Below are 9,719 nucleotides of genomic sequence, written 5' to 3' on the forward strand. Positions count from 1 at the left end.
ATTGTTCTAAAATATAGTTGGACCGGGATATATGCTCAGCCTGCAACTCCTTATGTTTGGCATTAAGCTCATTTAGGCTTTTCTCAGCCTTTGTGAGCCCAATATCCAGAGTCAAGATCCTAGCTTCTTTAGTAGTCATCAGTTCGACTTGGGTGCTGAGCTTAGTCTCCAAAAATTGGATTTTACCCTTCCAGTTATTTATTTTGTTCTGGTGAGAAAGTAGTTCAGATTTCGAGAATTGGATTTTCTCATTTAGACCCTTTGATTCAGTTGCAAGAGAGGATGTATCAGATTCCAGTGCCAGATTCCTTGCTCTGAGACCCTCCTCCTTAGCCTCAAGAGTATTAATCTCAGCTTCTTGAGCTTGATTCTTCTGGTGAAGGTTCTGAAGATCAAAGTGATATGGATATATCCTTTTCACCAAAGAACTCAACTCAGAATATCTGGAATTAATCAACTGCATGCAAGACAGAAACAATTAGCAAATCGAAGACAGAAAAAGTCAAGTTTAAAGTTTGAGTATGGATCTGGTTACCTCATCAAAATTATGGTGTGGGCCTTCCAGAAACCTCCCAACACTAGCCATGATGTCCATTGACCCAGATTGCTGGGAAGTAATCACCTCATCTAGTTTTTGTCTGGAAGAAAGTGGTTCCTCTGGATGAGAGCCCTCAGCAGCCCGTTTATTTACATTTTGTGTTCCTGGCAGAGAAAATGTAAGTGAATGTTGAAATAAAAGTAATAAAAAAATTAAAGAAAAAGAAGAATACCTTCAACAGGATCAACTTCAACAGAATTGGGGTCTCCGCCTACCAGATTCTTAAGAGGTGAAGTAGGGAGGACTTCTCCAGTTTCAGCCTCACCCTCCATAACATGTTGCGAGTTATGGAAGGGGCTCTCACCAACAATCTCCTCAGCATTAGAGGCTGAGAGATTGGGTTGTACAAATTGGGTTCCAGCATCAATTTCTAGGACAGATGTATCTTCAACTGCATCCGCAACCTGGGTGGCAGAGATGGCAGAAGGGTCCACAGTAACATCTGCTGGGACCAGGCTTACCTCAGTCACTAGAACAGAGGGTTCAACAACAGTATTAGTTGCTTCATCACCCTCCGTCTGGGTGAGATCATCGGTGGAGAATACAACAGGGGAAGCTGGTTGCTCAACAGCTAAAAAAAAAGAAATGAAATGATGAATGAAATCTGGTTAGTAAAGATGTTAGAAGGTAACAAGTTATTCGATGAAAGCTGAAAATAAAAATCAACACTTGTACCAGCTCCCTGAAGCAACTTATCCATAACATCATCAGTTGGGAAAGAAAATATGTTTGAGTATCCAGGAGATGTGGATGGAGATGGAGAGTTCACATCCTCAACAACATCCTGGGCCCCAGATGGAGACCCAAGAGTGGTTTCAGATTCCTCTACCACCTCCTCCTGGATAGGTTCAAGAGAAGCATCCTCAACAGAAGCACCTTCAGCAGCAGCAGTGCTGGCAGTTGCTGTAAAATGATAGATAAGTCAGATATCAGGGAAATAGAAAGGAGATCAATGAAATTTCATTTAGTAAGAAAACAACCACCTAATTTTTGACCTGGGAGCAACACAATAACTTGTGAACTCCCAAGAGGCAGGTAAGCACAAGGAGTAACTAGAAGAGGGAAATCATCACCTTCACAAGATTGAAAAGAAGAGACATCAGCCTCTTTCTTCTTCTTTAGGCTCCTCTTCTTCTTCACTGGACCCTTGTTTGGCCAATTTGGTCAGCAGCAGCAATAGGGCCCCCCGATTTGCCCTTTCTTGAAGCACCTCTAACAAAGGGTTCTGAGACCTGGAAGACATTTGGGTGAGGATCAACCCAGGCCTCAAGATCCATGTACTCTTTTTTGGCAAGAGGAAGAGGACCCTACCCTGCCCTAATGTAATAAGCAGTATTTTCTAGGCAGATGCCGCTCCTCCTCCATCTGGGAGCCTTCGCCAGACCAAGAGGGTCATCGTAAAATGTAGCAATTCTTCGCTGCTTGTAATTTTTTATGGGGACAGGAGGACAACTAACACACATCCTGTAAAGATGTTTGTTAACTGTGTTGTCAGCCCAAGGGGACCATGAAAGAGGTCTGTAATATTTTTCATGGGGAGAAATACCCAGAATCTTCCAGGGAACCAAATCACCTGCCTGATCTGGAAGAGTAAACAAGAAAAAGCATGAGTTAACAAAAATCATCATCATCATCATCATCAAAATCAGGCAAGTAAAAGAGATTGATACCATACCAGGATTCAGACAGGAAGATATTTTAACCAGGGACAAACATATGTCTTGCTGGAATATTGCAGCATGAGGAATCTACCCAGAAGGACGATTCTTGTCTTTAGGTTTAATAAAATACAAAAAAGCGTGTCTTTCTCTTCGAGAAAGATGGAAAATTTCGTCCAGTCCCAGAATCTTTCTGACTTTGAATTTACTCCACAAGACTAGAGGCATGCATGTATCTGAATGGGAGGCCACGGGTCTTAAGCACTCTAACCTAGATGATTTTTTCTTTACATTCTTTGAGGTCATTGAATTCTGGATAGATAACCATAGCCCCGTTTATTGAAGAAAAAGTAATAAAGGGCTTGTTCTTATTTTCATCTAATTTAAAAAGACTCTTAAAAAGGTTAAGAGTCAGAGGAAGCTTCATATATTCATAGGTCAAGATAAAAGACATAATCTTCCTAGTAGCTTGAGGAAGAAGTTGGTTGAGATAAAGATGGAAATGGCATAAAAATCTGGGAGAAAAATGGGTGAAGAGGAAAACGTAAACCAAAAGCAAAATGGTATATACAAACTAGGATGAAAATGTCTTCTTTATTGGTTTCAGAGACGATGTATTAATGGGCCATCATCACTTCTTCATCGATTCTGCACCAATATCCCTTTTCTTTTGAGATATGGCAGTAGTCTTCTAAAACAAACTAGGCCCTACCCTCTACCATCTGGTTGAGAGTTGGAGGTTCGTGTCATAATTCTTCTGGTTGCATAAAAAGGGAAAATTCAAAAACTGGTGCATCGGTTAATTCTTTGTTGAAGTCAAAAGTCAGGTCACGAAGGGAAATTTTTGAAGAAACCATGATTGAAATTAATGTGAAAATAAATCGAAGAAAACAAAGATTTGCAGAGAGTAATTTGCAGAAAATTGAATCAAAGAATGTTTGAAAGTAATTAGGGTTTGAAGAAAGCGTAAATCGAAATAAATGCAAGTACAAGAATATTTATAGGCAGGATAATCATTAGGAAATTTAAAAGAAGAAGATCAACCGCCAAGAAACAAAGTAAGTTGAATTAGAATATCAACCGTCAAGATGAAACCGCCAAAATTTCAAAAATTATAGGAGTAGGGAACAATGATTGGATGTGCATTTAATGTTATTACCATCAAGTATAGGAGTAATGATGAAATATGCAGCAACATTCGTGGCGTGTTCAACAATTTTTCAAAAAATTGTATCAAGTGGGAAATAATCAGAGAAATTGATGAAAGAAATTTTTAGACTTTCCCAGACAAAGAAAAAGGACAAAAGTACCAAGATTTTGCATGTTGCCAAAAATTTAAAGAATGAAGATTTGCTCCCAAACGTCCCAGAGAATTAAATTCAACAAAGATATTTGAGAGGAAAAGCACCCTGTTCAAACCTGTACCTGATACTGAAGATGAAGGAATAATGTGGGAAAGGCTGCTTGATTTTTACATGATTCTAGAAGAAGACAATCTGCTTAAACATGAGATTGACTTTAAAGACAGACCCATGAATTCTTGAAGCAGAATTCATAGGTCTGGGGGGCAAATTTTATATGTGAAATATTTATTACAAGTAATTCTCGTACAAAATCGTCTGGCAGGATTAAATTAGTGCTAATCTGGGAGGAATTATTAAGATTAGCTTGTAATCTGGCAACATTCATCTAGTGAAGATTGAAAAGGCATCGAACGTATGTTGTAATATTAGTGCATGAGAAGGTCACGTGCGGTTGGAAGACACTTGTCAACTATTGAAAAACATTATAGGCTAGTGGGACATGCGTTAATAGGAGAAACAAAGAATGCCATGAAAAATAAAGGAAAAAACACCAAAGTAAAGAGGAACTTGACACATCCCAAACAACTACAGTGGCATGCAAGGGAATTTTGGGGATTGATGAAATAACAAAAGAATATTTTACATGCACAATCATAGGCTATAAATACTCATCAAGGAGCACATAAATAAGGTAATTTATTTTCTACTATTAAGAGAGAAAGACAAAGAACTCAAAGTAATTTATTGCTGAGGAGTTAATACCATTGATTTTCAAGGACCCACATTGATTTTCAGAAGATTTTTAATAGCCTAATCACAAATCTAAAAGTAATTACAATTGTTCTGATCAATTTTCAAAAAAACATTTGTTAGATATTAAATACAAAGACCTCACGTCCAAATAACTCCTAAGTAGTAATCCACCTTGCAGCCACAGTGCTCTTGGAAGGACCTATTAGGCAACTTGTCTTCAACTGATACTGACTTGGGCGTAGGAGTGGGTCCCCGGAAAAACATTTCGCGCCCTGCTAACCCCTTGTTGCATTTTACAGGAACAATTGTCTTCTCAAACGATCTTACTGCATAGCTTGGCAAGATAGCAAAGACGGGCTTACACCAGCATTAATCTTTGTTAATCACAAATTAGAAGATTAAATTTGTATTTAATTTTCCTATAAAATCATACAGGAACACCACCAGTACTGCTTTTCAGCTCCTGCCGAATAATGTTATTAAGTGGATTTTCATCCCCCATTTCTAGCAGTGAAGCAGTTGTGCTACTACCCACCATTATTATCATCATCATCCCTACTACTACTACTACTACCATTGCTAATTTCTTCATTTTATAATATATTTTGTATTTTGATTGATTTATGACTAAAATGAGTAGAGTGAGCTCCCCTTTTATAGCCTCTAATTTTTCACATTAATCAATTTCAATCACACAACTCATGACCTATATACCCACTCTTATCTTATCTTCACTTAAAAAAAAATAAATTATAAATCTTTAGAATAATTTGTGAATTACAGCCATAAATTTTAGCACTTTTGCGAATTACAGCCTCAATGTTTAGATTTTGCGACTTAATACAACCACTAGAGTATCAATGTTTACAAGTTTAGGCCAAAACAAATAATTCTGACCATTTTGGTGGTCGAAATTTTATTTTAAGTGGTCGGAGTTCTGTGTTTTTGACTTGAACTTGTAAGCTTTGATATTTTGATGGCTGTAATTCGCAAAATATAAACATTGAGGTTGTAATTCACAAATATGCTAAACTTTAAAACTGTAATTTAATTTGCAAATTATTCTAAATCTTTATATTAGTGTAACACCCCCTAATTTATCGAGTTTAAGAAAATAATATAATAAAATAAAATAAATATGTGTTATTAAACTATATTATTTTACATAAATAATTACAAGAAATAAAGTGAGTTAAATTTAACGGTAACGAGTTTTATCGTGTACGATGTTATCGCGTGACGTTTCTTTTCTGTTTTAACAATAATATAATAATTACTTAATTAATTAATTAAAAAAAATTAATGATAATAAATAGGGAAAATAGAGGGGTGGCCGGTTGTGTGCATGGGAGGAGTCTTGTAACTCCTCTCATAATTGTGTATTATAGCACAATTATGGTCTTGTTTAAATTGCCTATTAGTAATTCATAAGCTTCCTTGGATTTTCATAACCAATCCAAATTGCCTCAAGAGCCAAAAAAAATTCTGAAAAATTCTTTTCCTTTGTTCCTTGTTTTTGGCATTCAAAAGAAAAAAAAATTCCTTGTGTCCAATCCAATCTTTTGATCAAAGGGTAAGTTTAATTGAATTGTTAATTATAGATTTTATATACAAAGATTTCTAAAAATGAATTATATTTTATGTATGATGATATCCTATGACTTATAAGAGGATTGAATATTTTTCTTTTATATATGAAAATTTTCTCTAATAATCCTTTAATAAACTTTAATTTGTTAAAAGGATTAAGAAAAGAACTTATTGATCAATGTTCTTTAACAAAATTTAAATTTGTTATAAGAACTAAGAATTTAAAATTATATTGATATTTAAATAAATTTCTTATGGTTTACTTTTCTCTAACAAAATTTCAATTTGTTAGATGAAATTTAAATGGTATGGATCAAGTAATGTAGTCATCCAAGAATTTATAAATCCTTTAGCAAAATTTAATTTGTCTGAAGGATTGTGTTTATATATATATATATATATATATATATATATATATATATATATATATATATATATATATATATATATATATATATATATATATATATATATGTCTTGTTTTAAAAGAGGTGATTTGGTTTTATGATTCTCTACAAAATTTTAATTTGTTAAGAGAATTAAGTATTTAATTTAATTATCATAACTTATGAAATTTTAAGCCCAATAATAAATAAAATATATATTATAGAAATAATATTCCTAGTGAATTATTAAATATATCGGGGAAAAATATCGGAAAAATATCGAGGTGTTACAATATGTTTTGATGATGGGGTTTTGAGTATTAAATATGTATGGAAATATCAAATGATTGTGTGATAGAAAAAAAAATTAGTCTTGTTTGTTTTGTGTTACTAGTTGAGAATGTGGCCTTGTTAGATTTATTTTTGATCATGAGATTTAAAGGGTTAATAATTTGAATAATGAATATATGTAAAATAATAGTAATAATAGTGAAAAAAAAAAGAAATATAGATTTCGGGCAGCAGCAGTTCTGTCACGGTAGTGGTACCGATCCGGAAACGTTAGTCGTGTTCCGTTGTTGTTTTATGTATCGATGTGTTAAAACTCGTTAAACGCTTAAAATAATTAGAAATAGTAATTGAATGATACAAATTATGAAATTTGGTACCCAGGGTAATTGACGCGTTCCGGACGCAACGGCGAAGACGGATTTTTCATTTGAATTTTCTAAACTGTCCAAATCGATCATTTAAGTCTCTGGTTAAAGTTTAAAATTTGGAACTATTAGGAATTCGATGAAAACATTTAAAATAATCAAATCTTAGTGATGTCTTAGTAGTATGGAGTGGATTAAAGGTGTAAACACGTTCTAATACGTGATCGTTTTGTGTGTGTTATTTAGGACCTCTATTCATAAGAGGGCGAAATTTCTATCGTGGTTAAACATCGTTTGGTTGCAGCGCTTAAAGGTACAAGCTTAGACCATACTGTTTATGTGGTTGTGCAAGTAGTGTTGTTTCATTTCTAATCGAGGCATTGTAAATCACATAAGGATTAGACACTTCAAATAATTTGAAAGAAATGAATTGAAAATTGAGAATTTATGTATTATGTTACCCAAAGAGGTTAACGTATGGATTTGGATTATTACAATTATTGTTCCCATGGCAGTTTTGGATCATTGCGGTCACCATGGGGGTATGCATACTTTTGCCTTTGACGACCCGAACAGGACGGGCAACGTCTTAGGTCGGTGGTTGCCTTGGGATTAGCTCTCCCAAGTGTATTCCTCTAAAAGATTTGGTTTATACTTGAACGACCCGAACAAGACGAGCAATGTTACAAGTTGGAATTATCTAATAATGAACGATTTATACTTGAACGACCCGAACAGAACGGACAACGTTACAAGTTGGAATTATTTAATCATGAATGTATTAGAGCCTATGCATGCTAGGATGAACACATTGCTTGTTTTTCAACCTGATTAATATCTGTATGAAGTCTCTGACATGTATTGGTTTGTTTCTTCGAAACCTACTGTGTGTTGTCATACGACGACTAGTAGGTTGATTGCAGGTGGGGTCTGGAGTGAGGTCTCGACTTAGAACCCGTAATCATCAAGACTATGCTTTTACTTTTTTTTTTTGTATTGGATTATGAGTAGAAAGAAACTCCGTACTTTTGTAACAGGAGATAGTGTAGTTTTCTTTTCGCTTCCGCTTATTTCAATTAGTTTGTCTAGAGGCATTTAGGCTCTCGAGTTGTACGTAAGAGCTTTTGCTGACTTATTTTCTTTCACGCTGGTACTGTTTTCTGTTTTACCTATATTTCTTTATCGACGGAACGTTGACGATCCTAAAGGAAAGTCTTCTCTAGAGTCCAAAGAGTGAACCGGAATCTGTATTTTCATACGGATTTCCGGGTCACTTAAACTGGACCGTTACAATTAGTTTCATGCATTATTGAGAGAGCAGTGCAAATTAATTGTTATGGACCTTATGCATGGTGAAAAATTCACCATCTCTATTAGACTGACTCAATTATGTACATTTACGGCCTATTTGGTAGGTGGTAATAAACGGTGTAATGGAAGTGAAAACTAGTGTGATTTTGGTTGAAAAATGTCTTGGCTACCTTGATGGCTATGCTTGTCCCCCACTTCAATCATCTCATTTCTTCATAAAATTCATTCCAATGCATTACCATTGGGATAGTTGGTAATAGAGGGTAATGAAAATTTGTAAACAAAAACACTTTTTTTGACTAAAGTTTCATCACCATGGGAATGACATGGAACTTTAAATGAAATTTTATATTATAAATCATTCTCATTACCACTATTTAATATCACTAACTAAACGTGTCGTTAGTGTCTTAAAGTAATTAAATATGATCACTAATAATTTTCAAATTATTACTTTTTATAGTCTTAAGGTCATCATTTATATAACCTTAAAGAGTTGGATGTAAGCCTTGTGAATTCAAACCTTAATAAAAAAAAATTTATAAGTGTATTTTAAGAGTCTAAAACCTAAATCCTTGAAAATTTTATCGAACTCAAACTCAAGAAAAACCTCAGCTCTTAACTATTATCATAAAAGAGAAAATTCAAAAATTAAGTATACTCCTTTATTCTTCGTCAAAACATTGGCAAATTCATGGAAAAAAAAAAAAGAAGCATAAATTTATGCATCATATTTCACAATTGTTGTCCTTTATATTGATAGGGGGCGCTAAATTTAAATTTACAGTTCTTTAATTTGAATAATACTAGACTATATAATAAAAATGACTCAATAAATTTTTATACACCCAGTCTTAATGGACCCTATATATTATGAGATCATTTTTATTGGATTGATTCGCTGTATATTTAGTGTTTTAAAGTGATCACATAACTTTAATTAAAGTGATCATTTACATTATAAAGTGATCAATTAGAGAAATGAGTTAATTATATAGGTTCGTTTCAATATGAGACAATCTCATAAAAGGCGAACTGAAAAGAAAATCCTTTGGGAAATTCCACGTGGTAACCCTGAGGTATTGAGTTTTCCACGTGGTAACCAAAATTTTTTAAAAATCCACTCGGTAACTCTACGGTTTATCAAACTCTTTCTTCGTGACCTTTTTACACAAAAAAAACGTTTGAAAACTTAAATTACAAAACTTAAAACTTGTTATATGTTTTTTCGTGACCTTTTTACAAAAAAAAACGTTTGAACTTAAATTACAAAACTTAAAACTTGTTATATGCCTATTTATTCATTTCACCAAATCAAATTGCATCAATTTTATAATTTGATAGTAGAAGAGAATACCTCAGGAATACCACATGAAATTTCCCAAATCCTTTTTTCAAGTCCTTTCAACTCCCAAGTCCCTTTTTATCCCTAATAAATTGCTAGCTAGTATTTAGGGAATCAA

Source organism: Amaranthus tricolor, chromosome 7 (assembly GCF_026212465.1).
Source record: "Amaranthus tricolor cultivar Red isolate AtriRed21 chromosome 7, ASM2621246v1, whole genome shotgun sequence".
NCBI lineage: Eukaryota > Viridiplantae > Streptophyta > Magnoliopsida > Caryophyllales > Amaranthaceae > Amaranthus > Amaranthus tricolor.